General features: G+C 43.3%; 1 long non-coding RNA gene and 7 other non-coding genes across 8 annotated transcripts in view; all 8 read left to right on the forward strand.

Moving 5' to 3' along the window:
* LOC148680839 (uncharacterized) overlaps nt 1–18901 on the forward strand; it is a 785675-nt gene that overhangs the window by 489840 nt on the left and 276934 nt on the right. The gene's annotated exons all lie outside the window — the stretch shown is intronic.
* Nucleotides 340–412, forward strand: trnak-uuu (transfer RNA lysine (anticodon UUU)). Its single transcript has one exon. It is a non-coding gene; the product is annotated as a tRNA-Lys (tRNA).
* On the forward strand, nt 531–612 carry trnas-aga (transfer RNA serine (anticodon AGA)). Its single transcript has one exon. It is a non-coding gene; the product is annotated as a tRNA-Ser (tRNA).
* On the forward strand, nt 1555–1636 carry trnas-aga (transfer RNA serine (anticodon AGA)). Its single transcript has one exon. It is a non-coding gene; the product is annotated as a tRNA-Ser (tRNA).
* Nucleotides 2586–2667, forward strand: trnas-aga (transfer RNA serine (anticodon AGA)). Its single transcript has one exon. It is a non-coding gene; the product is annotated as a tRNA-Ser (tRNA).
* On the forward strand, nt 12843–12924 carry trnas-cga (transfer RNA serine (anticodon CGA)). Its single transcript has one exon. It is a non-coding gene; the product is annotated as a tRNA-Ser (tRNA).
* trnae-uuc (transfer RNA glutamic acid (anticodon UUC)) lies at nt 17551–17622 on the forward strand. Its single transcript has one exon. It is a non-coding gene; the product is annotated as a tRNA-Glu (tRNA).
* trnaq-uug (transfer RNA glutamine (anticodon UUG)) lies at nt 18205–18277 on the forward strand. The gene has a single exon. It is a non-coding gene; the product is annotated as a tRNA-Gln (tRNA).

Genomic DNA, 18901 nt, shown 5'->3' on the forward strand with positions numbered 1-18901 from the left:
GCTGTGTAGATAAGTACTGATTAAGTCACGCTTCTAAGGCATGGAAGGAATCTTTTCAATTGTTGAGTGTCCATTCATTGCCAAAACAGCAGAAAGACATTCTGCAGTTATCATTGATCTATTTAATGTCTCCTACATGACATGAAGTCCAAACTATTGTGTTGTACTGATGTCTACACCTACAAAAACCATAAACCCAACCTCAAAGTAACCTGTCGTGTTTTAGCAACATCCACACCAACCATAACCTTAAGCATCTCACGGTAACCTTTAGTGTACTGTAAAGGTCTGCGCCGACCACAACCCAAACCTTGCCTACTTGTAAATTACTGTTGTGGAGCCTGGATAGCTCAGTCGGTAGAGCATCAGTCTTTTAATCTGAGGGTCCAGGGTTCAAGTCCCTGTTCGGGCGTGTGACGCTAATTTTGTGGAGCCACAGCTTTTGCTGTTGAGCTATCGCTTGATCAAAGTTTCATCTGGATGCACAATATGTGTACTAGGCATAAAGAAATGGCAGTACAGGCAGTCTTGTAGTCGTGGCCGAGTGGTTAAGGCGATGGACTAGAAATCCATTGGGGTCTCCCCACGCAGGTTCGAATCCTGCCGACTACGTCCTCCCCCTTTTTAAAATTGCAGCAGTCGTCAATTGTTTGCATTTCCATTGTTTCTTGGGAAAAGCGTAGTGCTGGAAGGAGGAGAAAAACAACAGAGTGTTCTCACTGAAGAGAAAGGGACTTATCACAGGGAGGAACATATCACACATAGGGCGCAACGGCTGTTTCGTAGCTCGCCGTGATCTTATAGTGGTTAGTACTCTGCGTTGTGGCCGCAGCAACACGGTTCGAATCCGGGGCACGGCAGGTTTTTCAAGGTGTCATTGGTGTCGCACTCTGTGTTGCCATCTGTTATCTCTAGCCTTCTTTTAGTGCAGGCTGTGCTAATGGCACGTCCTGAATGTTTACGTTTCCTAAAGTGTGGAAGACTAGGGATATGATATAAGAGAAATAGGATCTTTGATGCCAGCATGCTGTGTAGATAAGTACTGATCAAGTCACGCTTCTAAGGCATGGAAGGAATCTTTTAATTGTTGAGTGTCCATTCATTGCCACAACAGCAGAAAGACATTCTGCAGTTATCATTGATCTATTTAATGTCTCCTACATGACATGAAGTCCAAACTATTGTGTTGTACTGATGTCTACACCTACAAAATCCATAAACCCAACCTCAAAGTAACCTGTCGTGTTTTAGCAACATCCACACCAACCATAACCTTAAGCATCTCACGGTAACCTTTAGTGTACTGGAAAGGTCTGCGCCGACCACAGCCCAAACCTTGCCTACTTGTAAACTACTGTTGTGGAGCCAGGATAGCTCAGTCGGTAGAGCATCAGACTTTTATTTTGAGGGTCAGGGTTCAAGTCCCTGTTCGGGTGTGTGTCGCTCATTTTGTGGAGCCACAGCTTTTGCTGTTGAGCTATCGCTTGATTAAAGTTTCATCTGGATGCACAATATGTGTACTAGTCATAAAGTAATGGCAGTACAGGCAGTCTTGTAGTCGTGGCCGAGTGGTTAAGGCGATGGACTAGAAATCCATTGGGGTCTCCCCACGCAGGTTCGAATCCTGCCGACTACGTCCTCCCCCTTTTTAAAATTGCAGCAGTCGTCAATTGTTTGCATTTCCATTGTTTCTTGGGAAAAGCGTAGTGCTGGAAGGAGGAGAAAAACAACAGAGTGTTCTCACTGAAGAGAAAGGGACTTATCACAGGGAGGAACATATCACACATAGGGCACAACGGCTGTTTCGTAGCTCGCCGTGATCGTATAGTGGTTAGTACTCTGCGTTGTGGCCGCAGCAACCCCGGTTCGAATCCGGGGCACGGCAGGTTTTTCAAGGTGACATTGGTGTCGCACTCTGTGTTGCCATCCGTTATCTCCAGCCTTCTTTTAGTGCAGGCTGTGCTAATGGCACGTCCTGAATGTTTACATTTCCTAAAGTGTGGAAGACTAGGGATATGATATAAGAGAAATAGGATCTTTGATGCCAGCATGCTGTGTAGATAAGTACTGATCAAGTCACGCTTCTAAGGCATGGAAGGAATCTTTTCAATTGTTGAGTGTCCATTCATTTCCACAACAGCAGAAAGACATTCTGCAGTTATCATTGATCTATTTAATGTCTCCTACATGACATGAAGTCCAAACTATTGTGTTGTACTGATGTCTACACCTACAAAAACCATAAACCCAACCTCAAAGTAACCTGTCGTGTTTTAGCAACCTCCACACCAACCATAAGCTTAAAACCCCATCTCACGGTAAACTTTAGTGTACTGTGAAGGTCTGCGCTGACCACAACCCAAACCTTGCCTACTTGTAAATGACTGTTGTGGAGCCCGGATAGCTCAGTCGGTAGAGCATCAGACTTTTAATCTGAGGGTCCAGGGTTCAAGTCCCTTTTCGGGCTTGTGATGCTCATTTTGTGGAGCCACAGCTTTCGCTGTTGAGCTATCGCTTGATCAAAGTTTCATCTGGATGCACAATATGTGTACTAGGCATAAAGAAATGGCAGTACAGGCAGTCTTGTAGTCGTGGCCGAGTGGTTAAGGCGATGGACTAGAAATCCATTGGGGTCTCCCCGCGCAGGTTCGAATCCTGCCGACTACGTCCTCCCCCTTTTTAAAATTGCAGCAGTCGTCAATTGTTTGCATTTTCATTGTTTCTTGGGAAAAGCGTTGTGCTGGTAGGAGGAGAAAAACAACAGTGTTCTCACTGAAGAGAAAGGGGCTTATCACAGGGAGGAACATACCACACATAGGTCACAACGGCTGTTTCATAGCTCGCCGTGATCGTATAGTGGTTAGTTCTCTGCGTTGTGGCCGCAGCAACCCCGTTTCGAATCCGGGTCACAGCAGGTTTTTCAAGGTGACATTGGTGTCGCACTCTGTGTTGCCATCCGTTATCTCCAGCCTTCTTTTAGTGCAGGCTGTGCTAATGGCACGTCCTGAATGTTTACGTTTCCTACAGTGTGGAAGATTAGGGATATGATATAAGAGAAATAGGATCTTTGATGCCAGCATGCTGTGTAGATAAGTACTGATCAGGTCACGCTTCTAAGGCATGGAAGGAATCTTTCGTTTTTAAAATTGCAGCAGTCATCAATTGTTTGCATTTCCATTGTTTCTTGGGAAAAGCGTTGTTCTGGTAGGAGGATAAAAACAACAGAGTGTTCTCACTGAAGAGGAAGGGGCTTATCACAGGGAGGAACATACCACACAAGGGTCACAACGTCTGTCTCGTAGCTTGCCGTGATCGTATAGTGGTTAGAACTTTGCGCTGTGGCGGCAGCATCCCCGGGTTGAACGGGGTCATGTCGTGAATTCGACTTTTCATCAATTAGAAATTATCAGACCGGAGGTTTTGAATATCAGAAAATAGACTTTATTCTCCATAATAAAGCCGAGAAAGAGCAGAGCAGACCCCAGAGCATTCTGCAGTCTCTCCGGGACACCTTCTAAAGTATCTGTGTTCTCCATAATCTTTATACAGGTAATTATGACACACCCCTTTGTGTCTCTTTTTAACTTTTGACCACTTTTGAATAGGTTTTCTAGTCTAAGGGGTCCTGCTATTCTTGGCTCTCAGCCCACCAGCTCATGTCAACAGAGATGTTACAGGTCTATGTCAGCAAAGTATAGATACAACTTATGCAAAGGAACTAAGGGTTTACATACATTGTTATGATAGGATAATAACTTGATAATATGTTACTCATTCTAACTTCTGCCACATATAGCTTCATACAAGTATTTAACATATATAATCAGTGCTTTACATATTCAGTTATTCTACACAATCAGCCATTCAGTAGCCTTCTCCTAGTGTTGCTTCTGTGCAGACATACTCATCATACACAGTATTTTTAACACATGCTGGCATGTTTGCTGCAAACACTACATACATTTTGAGAAGAGAAAATTAACTGCTTTACACTTAGAAAATACTACACACTGAGAGAATAGAAATCTTCTTCAATCCCTCCTCTTAAGACTTTAGTCTTAATATTATTGTCTTTTAACCCAAAGTGCAATTTCATAATCCAGTTCTCTTAATTACCTCTATCTAGTGACTGATATAAGCCACATAGCTGTTATCAATTGACTAGATTATGCCACTGTACTTTGACAGAAGTCCAGCCAAACATCTCCCCTCTCTTTTGATTTGAAGGAAGTAAAAGACTGTACTCTGTTTTTTTCTCTTAACACATCAAAGACAACAATGTTTTAAGCACAAGTATTCAGTTGGTTCAGTGCTAGCTGCTAGTTTTCACACTCATGTAGAATATACTGAAGTGATATTATATATAGGTACCATAAAAGCAATATGCAAACAAATTCAATATACAAACATAAAAAGCATCAAATGCTGATCTTGATCTTTGGTCATCCTTGTTTCTCTTCTTCTAAGCTACCAGCATCTTCACTTGACTTTAATAGATGTTAATGGAGATGTGTGGTTAAGAGTTTGAGTTTTGAAATCTGCAGTTGTGCATTCATCATCCCTTGACTTGTGGCACTGCTGTATATGGTATTCAGGCATATTATCAGAATCACTCTTTACTTTGTTCTGATTAACTTCTCCTTCCACACGTTACACTTAGTAGTTTAGAGCTTTAGAATATTCAGGCTCCTCTGTTTCCGGTCAGCTTTCCCTTGCTGGAGTTGTTTCCTTTCGCTCCTTTGAGGCATTGGTACCCCATTAATGGCATCCACTTCGGCAGCTGTTGGATTTGCCCTCATCCAGATATGGTCCTTTCCTCCTGAGCTCTCTCCTTTTTCCAGAACATCCACAGATAGACTCGATCAGCTGGACCAATTGGACCTTGTATCACTGCTCTCTCACATGGCTCCTTTCTGGTTTCCTGCACAGATATCGCTTTGCACATGGCAATTATTTGTTTCTTCATTTAAGTCCCTACTGCATTAGACATCTTTGCAAAACATTCCAAGAGGTTATGTGCAAGGTTATAGGTGAGATTATATGCAAGGTTTTATGCAAAGTTTCATGTGGTTTTTTGCAAGGGTCGACCCAATAGCAGTTCATGTGATGCAGTGTTAGATGCCTGTTTCTGTCAGTTTCCATGCCATCACTCACCAATGCACTTGTTAACACATTAAACCCATTAAGTTTATTATTGTTACGACTGAAGTTTATTTATTTTTTTTATTATTGCGGATTGTACACCTTTTTCTTTTGTCCCGCCTCCTTGCTGTTTTTTTTTTGATGTCTTATAGGCTCCCACGCCGGCTTGATTCCCTGCTCTGATTGGCTGCTGGTCTACGAGGCCTGTATAAAAGGGAGCTTCCGGCAGGAATCGGGGAGCTCATTTCTGCTGCGTTCGGTGTTTGGAGTGGAGCTCCTGGGTTTCCCTCACCCCTTCGGCCGACGACCAACAATTATCACCTTTGTATTGATGACCATCCTATGCTTGAATATTTATTGAGAGTTTGAGCGTGTAGGGGTGACCTGCCTATTTATTTGACTACTTTTGACTTTGTTTATGTTAGGGAGTCAGGTAAGATTCTTGTATGTTTCTTTAAATAGTAATAGGTAATTTAGTGGATTTATTTTATAGATTCTTTTGTTTGTTATTTTGGCCTGTGGTCACCCTGACGAAATGCTCGTTTATATAAACCCTATTTTTCTATAATAAATATCTTCATATATACTCTCAATTGAGTGTGTGAGTTTGGTTGTCGACAGAAGGGAATCTTTTGCTTTAAGTTTTGTTTAGCTTGGGAAATCCACCACCCCAACACATTTGTTTGTTCTTCGTTTATTATGCCCTTTTCGTTTCCCCTAGACTTGGGGCGTAATAATTGGGGGCTCGTCCGTTTTTTCCTCATCCAAATTTAGTTTAATTTGATCTGTTTATTCGTTTAAATTTCGCGTCCAGAGAGAAATCTTGTGACATTGCTGGTGAGTACCATTTATATATTCTCTATTTTTGGTGACTGGAAATTTGATCTTGTGCTGTGGGGAAAGGTTGAGATTATGGAGTTTATCATAGAAGCGTTTAAACAAGCTCCTTCGTGGGAACTTTTGGAGTCATGCCGTAAGGTTGATTTATTTTTAGTGGCTGATTTCTATGAAATCTCCGTGGTAAAAACTGCTAAGAAAAAAGAAGTGCGAGATTTAATTTATGATTCGCTGGTGCAGCAAGGCGTTTTACAGCCTCGGCCTGCTGGAGCAGCGCAAAAAGACGCCGGTGCTGATAGCCACGCGACAGATGATTCTATGTTGCATTCGCCAAGTGGAACAAATTTAGATGATTTAAAATTGGCTATTCAGTTGAAACAATTAGATCTCGAAATTAAGCGTCAAGAACATACTACTCAGCTTCTACGTTTTAGGCAATGCGAGTTAGAAACGCAAGCTGACCGTCGTTCACCAGTCTTGCCTCCTAAATTATCTCCTATACCTACTGTTTCACCATCTGCTTCACTTGCTGGTAATTCTAATCCAACCCCGGTTAATTTGTTGCCTGTGTCCTCTAGTAATTATGCTGACTTTGACATCAGTCGTCATATTACGCTCGTACCCCCATTTCGGGATAACGAAGTGGATTCATATTTCGGCGCTTTCGAGCGAATAGCTGCGGCGTTGCGCTGGCCGAAAGAGACTTGGTCTCTTCTGATTCAGTGCAAATTAACGGGAAAAGCCCAAGAGGTTAGTTCCGCTTTATCTGTTAACGACAGCTTGGATTATGATAAACTGAAAAATGCGGTGCTGAAGGCATATGAATTAGTCCCCAAGGCTTATAGGCAAAAATTTCGTTTGCATTCGAAGGGTTCCAGTCAAACTTTTGTGGAGTATACTCGGGATAAGAGCATGCTATTCGATAAGTGGTGTCATTCCAGCTAAGTCACTGATTTTAAGCAACTTCGTGAACTAATATTGATTGAGGATTTAAAAAATTCGTTGCCGGACAAAATTGTTGTTTTTCTGAATGAAAAAAAAAAATTCGACTCTTGCTGAAGCCGCCGTTTGCGCGGATGAGTTTGTTTTGACGCACAAGAGCACATTTGTTTCACGTCGTGAGTCAAATTTTTCGCCAGTCTTTGAGAAAAATGGAAAAGCTTCAAAATCGCTAAAGCAGGTAAAAACTGCGGAATCTCGCGAATGCTTCTACTGCCACGATTTAGGTCACTTAATTTCTATGTGCCCTAGTTTGAGAAAGAAAAATCAGGTAAAGGCAGCTAAGAGTGTTGGCTTCGTTAGTAGGGAAAGCAAGCCCGATTCGGATATTGATGCTTTGTATGATCCATTTGTGTGTCAGGGAACGATTTCTCTGAGTGGATTGGCACAAGATTCAGTTCCTGTGGCCATTCTTCGAGATACAGGGTCTGTACGATCCTTTGTAATTTTTGATTCGTTGCATTTTTCGGACGAAAGTTATTGTGGATCTGATGTCCTTATTCAGGGGATTGAGTTAAGGGGTTCTGAAAGTGCCACTGCATAAGGTATACATTCAGTCTGATTTGGTAACAGGTTTTGTGAAACTGGCTGTTCGTCACCAGTTGCCCGTGAAGGGTGTTGCTGTTATCATTGGTAATGATTTAGCCGGAGGAAAAGTTCTTCCGTATCCAGAGGTTATTGAGAATCCTCTTTGTGAGACGGTTAATTCTAATGATTTAGTTTCTGAATTTCCGACCGTCTTTTCTGCCTGTGTAATCACGCGAGCGCAAGCTCGTAAATTCGGCGATATGATTGATCTATCTGACACTTTTATTGGCAGCGCGCAAGATGTGACACTTGAGACGCAGGGTGCTGATTCGCTGTCCACGGCCTGTGGTGCTGAATCGCTATCGGATGACCTCCCGCTGTCCGCGGATAAGGTGCTGATTTCTGTTGAACAGAAGAATGACTCCTCTTTGTCACGTTGCCGAACTACCGCTTTAACTGCTGAGGCGATTAAAAATAAGCTGATTGGTTATTTTTGGGATGACAATGTGTTAAAAAGAAAGTGGACTCCTACAGTGTCTGATGGTTTAGGCTGGGATGTTGTTTTTCAGTTGGTAGTACCTAAATGTTTACGCAGACAGGTTCTGAGTGTGGCACATGATAATGTCGCTGGACATTTGGGCATTACCAAAACGTACCATCGTATTTTGCGATATTTCTTCTGGCCTGGAATGAATGCAGACGTTGCAAAATATTGTCGTTCATGTCACACATGCCAGATTGTGGGAAAACCTAATCAGAAAATTCCGCCTGCACCTCTTAAACCTATTCCAGTCGTTGATGAGCCCTTCTCACGAGTGATTTTGGATTGTGTTGGCCCACTACCACGTACAAAATCTGGGCACGTTTATTTGCTCACCCTCATGTGCACCACTACTCGCTACCCAGAGGCTATACCGTTGCGCTCATTAAAAGCGAAAGTTATTTTAAAAGCACTGATCACATTCTTTTCCACCTTCGGTTTTCCAAAAGTGATCCAGACTGACCAGGGCACAAACTTTATGTCCCGAGTGTTCAAACAAGTGCTTTCTCAACTGAACATCAAACACGTTACATCGATTGCCTACCATCCGGAATCTCAGGGGGCATTAGAAAGGTTCCATCAAACTTTGAAGTCCATGTTGAGTAAATACTGCGCTGAGTCGAGCAAAGACTGGGATGAGGGGTTGTCTTTATTGTTATTTGCGATCCGTGAGTCTGTCCAGGAGTCATTGGGCTTCAGCCCGGCCCAATTAATTTACGGGTACGATATTCGAGGGCCCTTAAAATTATTACATGAGTCGTGGGTTTCAGAGCCAAACCAAGAGTGTCATCTTCTTGATTATGTTTGTACCTTTCGCGAGCGTTTGCATTATGCGTGTAAACTAGCTCAGATTAGTTTGGGGAATGCTCAGGCAAAAATTAAAGAGCGCTATGATAAAAAAGCTGTGTCTAGTTCGTTTTCTACAGGTGATAAAGTCTTGGTCTTGTTGCCAGTTCAAGGTGCTGCATTAGAGGCGAAGTTTTTCGGACCGTATGTCATTGATAAAAAGCTGAGTGACACGAATTATGTTGTGCACACACCCGATAGACGTAGAAAATGCTGTGTGTGTCACATTAACATGTTGAAGCATTATGTGAGTCGTGAAGATGATTCGGAGTCAAAAAGCTCTGTAATCGCTCCTGTGGCTGTCGTGATCACTTCTGACAGTGGCTCAGATGAAGACTGTCTAAGTATGCAGAAGTCCTTAATTTCGTGTGGCAAATTGAATAATTCCCAGGCTCTGAGTGTTTTAAAGTCACAGTTGTTGCATTTGTCTGATATCCAGCAAAGCGAAATACTTGATTTAATTCATTGTTTCCCTTCACTATTTTTAGATGTCCCCTCACGAACTTCAGTATTGAAGCACGATATAGACGTGGGCGAATGCCGGCCTATTAAACAGAGTGCTTACCGCGTGAATCCTGCTAAACGGAAGGTAATGAGAGATGAGGTTAAATATCTCATCACAAATGGTCTCGCAGTCCCGAGCTCAAGCGCGTGGAGCTCACCGTGTATACTCGTTCCTAAGTCTGATGGCACGCAACGGTTCTGCACGGACTATCGAAAGGTAAATGCCATGACGAAACCCGATTCGTATCCCCTTACATTAATGGAAGATTGTATTGAGAAAGTAGGCTCTGCACGTTTTGTCACAAAATTAGATCTGTTGAAGGGTTACTGGCAAATAACCTTGACGGAGCGTGCTGCTGAAATTTCTGCTTTTGTGATGCCAGATGACTTTCTGAATTACTCGGTGATGGCTTTCGGGCTACGGAACGCTCCACCTTTCAGCCACCTTTCAGCGCTTAATGAATATAGTGCTCATTGGAGTGTCTAATTGTAAAGTGTACCTCGATGACATTGTCATTGTTACGCAAGAGCAGATTGGGTTGTTTCTGTGCTGCTGTGTGTGTGTGTCTCTCTCTTTTTCCCTCTCTCGTCCTGTCCCGTTCCTGTAAGTATTTGTAATTTATTTTCTTCATTTATTTTTGATTCAGTAGGTAAGTTATCTTTGGGGTGGAGTTAGTAAATGTTTTGTTTGTTATTTTGGCCTTGCTCAGCCCTGAAGCTTTTTGTTTGCGCTCATTTATTTGTTTATTGTAAATACAAACCTTTTCCACCTTCTCACAATAAAAGAACCTTAAAGGTCATTTAAAAATCAAACCTGCTAACTGTTTATTTATTTTCTCTATAATTTTTATGTTCGACTTCAGCCCTAGACATTTTTGAGGTCGTAACATAAATTGGGGGCTCGTCTTTTGGTTTGTATGAAGAAGAGGAAATAGTTTATGTATTTTACTGTTTGCAGAAACTGGAATATATCGACTCTGTGTCAGCTGTTTCAACCAACTGTCTTGACTGCATGTGGGTGGTAAGTTAAACTTTTGTCTATCTGTTCTCTTGTGGTGTGGGAAAAATAATTCGGATTGGATTATGGAGTTTGACTTGATTTCTTTTACACTGGCTCCGAACGTGGAACAATTAAATCGCTGCCGCAAAGATGATTTAATTAAAATTGCAAATTTTTTCAAAATTCCTGTGTCACAGAATGAGTCTAAAAAAGCGATTAAAAAGTATCTACATGATGAATTGGTTTTGCAACAAATTCTACCTGACGAAACGGTAGAGCGTGGTGCAGAAGCGAGCGCTGCTTCGCCGGTCACGGCCGACGAGAAGCCTTTATCTGCACCGCTCTCTTCCGCCGAGCCACGTATGTTACCGTCTTCAGCGCAAGCGCAGCCTAATGCTGCGGTGACCGCGTCAGATCCAATGTTGGCAATAAAGTTGAAGGAACTGGAATTGGAAGTTAAACGGGCAGAGACTGAGAGTAAAAGGCTTAGGGTAAAGGAGCTAGAGCTGGAAATAGAGAGAGAACGACTTCAGAGAGATCGTGGTCTGTTTCAGCAGGTCGGGGTTTCTCCGATACGTTCACCTACCTCTCCGTCATTTGCTCAGCTACCCAGTGGCCCTGCACTAGCCTCATCTAGTCCTGCTGCTGCCGTAACTGATCCTGTGAGTTTGCCAGCATTTGATGTGAGTAAACATATTAATTTGGTTCCACCATTTAGAGAAGCTGAAGTAGACAGTTATTTTACTGCGTTTGAGCGTGTGGCAGCTACATTGCAGTGGCCGAAGGAGATGTGGGCTCTCCTGCTGCAATGTAAATTAATTGGCAAAGCGCAGGAAGCCGCGTTGCCAGTGGAACAGAGTCTTGTTTATGACGTTGTTAAACAGACTGCCCTTCGTGCATATGAGCTAGTGCCGGAGGCATACAGACAAAAATTTAGAGCTCACAAGAAAACAGACAGACAAACATTTGTGGAGTTTGCAAGGGAAAAACGAACTTTATTTGATAAATGGTGTGCTTCAAATAAAACCACAACGTTTGAGCAATTGAAAGAGCAAGTTTTATTAGAGGACTTTAAGAGCTCCGTGTCTGAGAATCTTGTTATTCATTTGAATGAACAAAAAGTAGTGTCTCTGTCCTCAGCTGCTGTAATGGCAGATGAGTTTGTATTAACACACAGAACAGTTTTCTCTCCTGTGGTCAAAGGTGCTGATAGGGCTGCTGTCCAGGGTCCTGAAATGCAGGTCAGAGGTTGGATCAATAATAATGCTAAACCAGAGCGTGGGGCTGGGTTCAGCAATAGAAGGATTCCTCAAAACCGCTCCGGGGACGGTAGGGTGTGTTTTTTCTGTTTGGATGCTAATCATTTGATAGCAGACTGTGAGGCCTGGAAAAAGAAAAATGTGTCAGTTAAACCTAAAAGTGTGGGGTTTATACATGCAGCTACAGAGGAGACAGATTTAAATTCAGACCAGAGGGGGTTTGAACCTTTTATGCTGTCAGGCTGGGTGTCACATGATGCTGAAAGTGTTCCTAAACCAATAACTATCTTGAGGGACAACGGTTCAGTTCAGTCTTTGATGCTTCGAAGCACTCTAAATTTGTTATCCGATTCTTATACTGGTTCTGATGTCATACTAAGGGGGGTGGGTTCAGGCTGTGTTACAGTTCCCCTGCACATGATATATTTGCAAACTGAATTAGTGACGGGAAATGTTTGTGTTGGAGTGTGTTCTGATCTTCCAGTAGAGGGAGTTCAGTTTATTCTGGGCAATGATCTGGCAGGTGGGAAAATGTGTAATCTCTGTGATTAAAACCTCCAGCTTCGCCTCTGCGTTGCCTTTTTTCTCACCTTGACTTTCTATGGTGACTCGTGAATTCGGCGATCTACTGAAAATGCCTTCAGGTGTGTGCCGTGCACGTGCATTAACCCGCGGTTATCTTCAGGAGGTTGATTTAACTAACTCTTATCACCTGTTTTGGAACCAACATACTCGCGGTAAGCAGGTTTTGGGTAAATCAACCGAGAGTTCAGGGTTTAGCAGATGGTAAGTTTACCCAGCTTTCTGGAATACCCCCCTGATGTCTACACCTACAACAACCATTAACCCAAACCTCACAGTAAACTGTTGTGTTTTAGCAACATCTACACCAACCATAAACCTAAACCCCACCTCACGGTAAACTTTTGTGTGCTGTAAAGGTCTGCGCCCACCACAACCCTACACTTTGCCTGCTTGTACAGCCAAGCCATGGAGCCTGGATAGCTCAGTCAGTAGAGCATCACACTTTTAATGTGAGGGTCCAGGGTTCAAGTCCCTGTTTGGGTATGTAAGGCTCTTTTTGTGGAGCCACAGCTTATGCCGTTGAGCTGTCGCTTGCCGAAAGATTTATCTGCATGCACAACAAGTGTATTAGACATGAGGACATGGCAATCCAAGCAGTCTTGTAGTCGTGGCCGAGTGGTTAAGGCGATGGACTCGAAATCCATTGGGGTCTCCCCGCGCAGGTTCGAACCCTGCCGACTACGTCCAGGCAGTGCGCAGGGTTTAGTTTGTGACATTCCATGATTGGTTGCAACTCCATTGTTTCTTGGGAAAAGGGTTGTGCTGGAAGGGAAAAGCACCAAAAATAAAATGGCACCGCATGCTAACTGACTGCTCTGGGGGCCTTCAATTTTTAAAGACATATGACAGAGAGTGAAGGGCCAGTGGCTTTCCCGTAGCTCGTCGTGATCGTATAGTGGTTAGTACTCTGCGTTGTGGCCGCAGCAACTCCGGGTCACGGCAGGTTTTTCAAGGTGACATTGGCATTGCACTCTGTGTTGCCATCCGTAATCTCCAACCTCCTTTTAGTGCAGGCTGTGCTAATGGCACATCCTGAATGCTTACGTTTCCTAAAGTGTGGAAGACTAGGGATTCGATATGAGCAACGGGACCTTTGATGCAGCATGCTGTGTAGATAAGCATTGATCAAGTCACGCTTCTAAGGCATGGAAGGAATCTTTTCAATTGTTAAGTGTCCATTCATTTCCACAACAACAGAAATACCTTCTGCAGTTGTCATTGATCTATTTAATGTCTCCTACATGACATGAGGCCAAACTATTGTGTTGTGTTGAGACTTTTAATCTGAGGGTCCAGGGTTCAAGTCCCTGTTCAGGCGTGTAAAACTCTTTTTGTGGAGCCACAGCTTATGCCGTTTCATCTGGATGCACAACACGTATACTAGGCATGAGGACATGGCAGTACCCTCACTGCACACCATCAATATGTAGCATGCACTGCACTTTAACCAATCCATACTTGAAGCAACACTGCCTACAACTATATGGACACCTATTCATTGTACACATCGCTGTCAATTTCACATTGTTGTTGTATTTGCACTGTCTGTATTTTGCACTGTATTACTCTGTATTTTGTGCTGTCTGGAGCCAGCACCTAAGCTTTTTACTCATCATAGTACACGTGCTGCTGATGATGTGACAATAAAAGAGAGTTGATTTGAAAGAAAGTAGCGGCAATGAATCTGTTGTTAGATTTGTTTATGGATCGTTGTAATAATGACATGCAAACACATCTCTAGGAGGTTTTCACAGCTACTGTGTTTCATCCAACAAACATTGCTCCCAACTTGAAGTGAGACCTTCAAAGACAACCCAGATGGGACTTGAACCCACAACGCCCAACTCCAGAGGCTGATGCCCTATCCTTTAGGCCACTGGGCCATGTTCCCAAGTTTTTGTCATGGAGCTCTTGTATGCCCTCAACAAGATGCCAACGCATGGAAAACTGCACTTTGGGATCTCGATGCCAGTTTGCATTCCATCAAATAAGATGGTTTGCAACTAATGGACAAACATTCTCTTTGTGTAATCATCCACATTCGTGTCTCATTGGTCCTGGGGTATGGTGTGAGACTGGTCTTGAGTTTCAAATTTCAGACATGGCCACTCTCGTTAACATGAAATCACAACCTGTCTGCAGCTATTTTCTTGTTTGCATTTCATCATCATCCATCTAACATGAGACCATTATTTGAAAGCCACAGGGTACTTGAAGTCAAGATCTCCATTACCAGAGCGTAACGTGATTGGATAATTCAAGCAAGATTGGATGAATCTTAATTGAAGTGTGCAGCAAGTCTGAGAATTTGAAGCGAACTATTGACCTCAGATCATCACGCCTAAGCTTTGAGGAGACATGTCAGCATTTTTTCCATACAATTTATATGTAACCCAACAAACACAACCCAAATGGGACTTAAACCCACAATCCCCAGCTTTGAAGGCTGATTCCTTATTCATTAGGCCACTGGGCCAATACTAGCATTTGTCATATCTGTTGTATGGCTCAGGAAGTTCTTAGAACTCAGAAAACAGCACTTTAGGATCCCTATACCATATTGCATTCAGACGATCTGGTGTGTACACCTAATGACAAAGCAGATTCTCTAAAGAGTTTTCCATTGTCATGTCTTTTTGACCTAAGGGTATGAACCTAGCTTTTTGAAGGTCACACTGGATTGTGCTGCACAGCCAACTTAATAAGAACTGCATCAAAGACAACCCAGGTGGGACTTGAACCCACAATTCCCAGTTTTGAAGGCTGGTGCCTTATCCATTAGGCCACTGGGCCGTTTTTGCTGCTTGTGAACTGTAATACGCATCCAGGGAGTTGCTGACGCACATAACAAAAAACAACATGAACAAAAAGTAGATTTCACAGTTTTAACACGGTTTCACAGAATTTTTTTTGTGGCGCTGCCAAACAGACAAAAAAGAAGCATCTTATAGGATTTCTTTGAAGGAATTTAATTAGAATTATGGTCATATTTTGGAACCATTCCTATAGGATTGTTTTATAGTACAATACATAAAAATCCTTATGGATAATTTCTACAGTATTTCTACAGTATGCTTTTCTAATGTCTGTCTTAGCCTATTATACAATAGTTTTGAATGTATTATGCTGTTTGCTAAAGCTCACCTTCATGTACTTAAGTGTACAGTTTTAGTGCACAAATTTCCAAAGAAACATGTCTATACCAAAAGCATATACAATGTCGCTAGACCAAACTGTGGGCTGGCCCACTCGAAACAGAAGTTCACTTTGGGCCCATAGCAAGTCCACACAAAGTGGAGTGTATATAGCCACAATGGGCGAAGTATAGGTATACGATCTGAGTCAGAAGTATGTCCTGTGAGCATGCTCTGTGGGCATTTAGTAATTAACAAAATAGTTAGGTCCCACTAATACTAAGTTGAGTCCAGGCACAAAATGTGCCTATAAGGTCTCAGTAAAGCACTTTTATGCAGGGCCATTGTGGCTTTAACACAAAACAAAACTAGTTCACTTCTACTATGTAGCAAAAAAGCACAATATCACTTCAACTGCATAATTACATATTTTGAAAGCATAAAGTAAAATCAGTAATAAATGAAGCATCTAAAAATATAAAGACAACATGGACTATTTTTCAAAGGTTTGGGGACAAAACTGCTTTAGTTTATAAAAATGCAGATATAAAAGTAACCTTGTAAATAATTATTCCTTTTTAATATGTTTGCTTTTCCAGTTGAATATGTTAAAATATAATTTATTCCAATGATGTTAAAGCTGCATTTGAGGCATTTGTGTCCTACATGAAATAATTTGAGACAAAACAACAAAACATAAAAAATATACTTAGTTAAAAGAAAAACAAAGTAAGATTTTCATTTGTGTATTTTAATAATAATAATAATATCATTTGTTACATTTATATAGCGCTTTTCTGGGCACTCAAAGCGCTTTACACAATGGGGGGGAATCTCCTCATCCACCACCAGTGTGCAGCATCCACCTGGAAGACGCGACGGCAGCCATTTTGCGCCAGACCGCACACCACACACCAGCTGATTGGTGGTGAGGAGACAGAGTGATGATATGCCAATCATGATATGGGGAGGGTTAGGAGGCCATGATGGACAGAGGCCAGTGGGCAGATTTGGCCAGGATGCCAGGGTTAAACCCCTACTCTTTTTCGAAGGACATCCTGGGATTTTTAACGACCACAGAGAGTCAGGACCTCAGTTTAACGTCTCATCCGAAAGACGGCGCTCACTGAGCAGTATAGAGTCCCCGTCACTATACTGGGGCATTAGGACCCACACAAACCGCAGGTTGGGCGCCCCCTGCTGGCCTCACTAACACCACTCACTACAATTTTATCTACCAATTGTACCTTAAAGGGTCACGAAACTCCAAAACACATTTTTTGAGCTGTTGACAGTCCTATATGTGTCCCACACTGCTAAAAACACTATTAGGACACAAATATTTCACTAAAAAGTGTAAATTGGTTGTTTTTGCGTTATTTCAAGCAAATTTGTACTTCCGTTTTGAAACTAATTTTTGAAGCTGCGTCTCAACCATGAGATAATAGCGTGTATTCCAGCGTGCAGACTGGATGTCTGTGCCAGAGTTTGTCTTATTACGTTTTACAGAGCGGCTCGAAGGACATCTTTTGCATTCAGAGCTGCTTTCGTGAAGAGATCATCGGCAACACTGCTCGAAGTTTACCATGGAGGTGAAAATGAAGCCATTCAGGATTTATTGCATTGCTCTCAGTCAGTGTACTGCAGTTGCAGTTTGCCCCTGCCAGAGTTGTTTGGTTCTACTTTGGAGTGGATCAAGTTTCTGGGGCTGCCAGCACATAGCCTGTGAGGTGCTCCCCTGGGTTCAAAGTCTGCCCCAACTGCTCTCATGTCTTGGTCCTGTACATCCCTCAGGACTTTCAGAAGAAACCAGTACAGCCACTCTCCTGGGAAGACAGCAGTGACAGCTTGTAGACCAAAATGTTTGCTGTGAGGCTAAGGCATTCTACTGCAGCACAGATACACATTCGGAAAGCCAACAAGATTCAAAAACAAAGTACCAACCTAAAACAAGATTGCAGTCAAAATGACCACCTCAGACAAGTGTGATCAATGTTTCAGTCTCTGTTATATGTCGGCAAATATGTCACACAGTGCAGACTGGGCCAGTGGCACATACTGTGTATGAGAGAGTGCATAAGTGTATGAGTGGCACTTGTGCAAGCGGAGCAGGGATGTGCCAGCGATCAGAATGAACTGGAGTTTGTGCCAAGACTGGCTTTCCAAAGTGGCAGTTCCCATATGGTCTAGCGGTTAGGATTCCTGGTTTTCACCCAGGCGGCCCGGGTTCGACTCCCGGTACGGGAAGGCTTGAGTGCTTTTGCATCTGTCCTTTTTGGCCAGCGGTCGGACTGCAGCTACCTTATACGATGTGGTTGTGGAACTGCCCTGTAAGCCTTCGATAGCTCAGTTGATAGAGCGGAGGACTGTAGGTGGGATGATGGCAATCCTTAGGTCGCTGGTTCGACTCTGGCTCGAAGGACATCTTTTGCGCTCAGAGCCGCTTTCTTGCCTTCGCCAAATGAGTTCACCACTGCTCAAAGTTCAGCATGGAGGTGAAAAGGAAGTTCCCTGACCGGGAATCGAACACGGGCCGCGGCAGTGAGAGCGCCAAATCCTATCCACTAGACCACCAGGGAAGGTCTGACTGAAGGTTGCCCTCAAGTCTAGCTGTGGGCCTCCACCCAGGTGTGCTGCAGCTGCTCTGACAAAAATAACTCTAACGTTTGCAACCTCCTCCTGGGGAAGAGAAAGTCTCAGAGCCTGGATCACAGTTCTTCTTGGGAGGGACTGTCACATGCTCGGTGTAAGAGCATCCTATCGACACCACAACTTGCCATGACAACAAAGCACAGCATGCGTTGAAGGAACTCCATGTGCACGTGGACTGGGCCAGTGGCGCAATGGATAACGCGTCTGACTTTGGATCAGAAGTTTCTAGGTTCGACTCCTGGCTGGCTCGTTCAGGAATTTTTTGCGTTGCTCTCAGTGCAGTGCAGTCGCGGTTTGCCCCTGCCGGAGTTGTTCGGTTCTACTCTGGAGTGAATCGAGTTTCTGGGGCCGCCAGCACAGAGCCTGTGGCCACTCTCATGGGAAGACGGCAGTGACAGCTTGTAGACCAAAATGTTTGCTGTGAGGCTAAGGCGTTCTACTTGGCCCCTAATAATTCCTTACATTTATATAGCGCTTTTCTGGGCACTCAAAGCACTTTACACAATGGGGGGGTTCTCCTCCACCACTTCACCAGTGTGTAGCATCCACCTGGATGACACGACGGCAGCCATTTTGCGCCAGCCCACACATGATGAAGCCAATTGAATATGGCCATGATGGACAGAGACCCCTACTCTTTTTTTACATTTTTAACAACCACACGTTAACATCTTAAGACGGTGCTTACTGAGCAGTATAGCGTCCCCGTCACTCAAACACACAGACCAAAGGTTGGGCGCCCCCTGCTGGCCTCACTAACACTAATTCCAGCAGCAACCTATCTTTCCCATGTGATCTCCCATTCAGGTACTGACCGGGAACAGCCCTGTTTAGCTACAGTGGGCGGCCATGTGAGAGTTGTAGAGAGCTAGCT

Source organism: Danio rerio, chromosome 4 (assembly GCF_052040795.2).
Source record: "Danio rerio strain M-AB ecotype USA chromosome 4, GRCz13ab, whole genome shotgun sequence".
In the NCBI taxonomy this organism is placed as follows: Eukaryota; Metazoa; Chordata; class Actinopteri; order Cypriniformes; family Danionidae; genus Danio; species Danio rerio.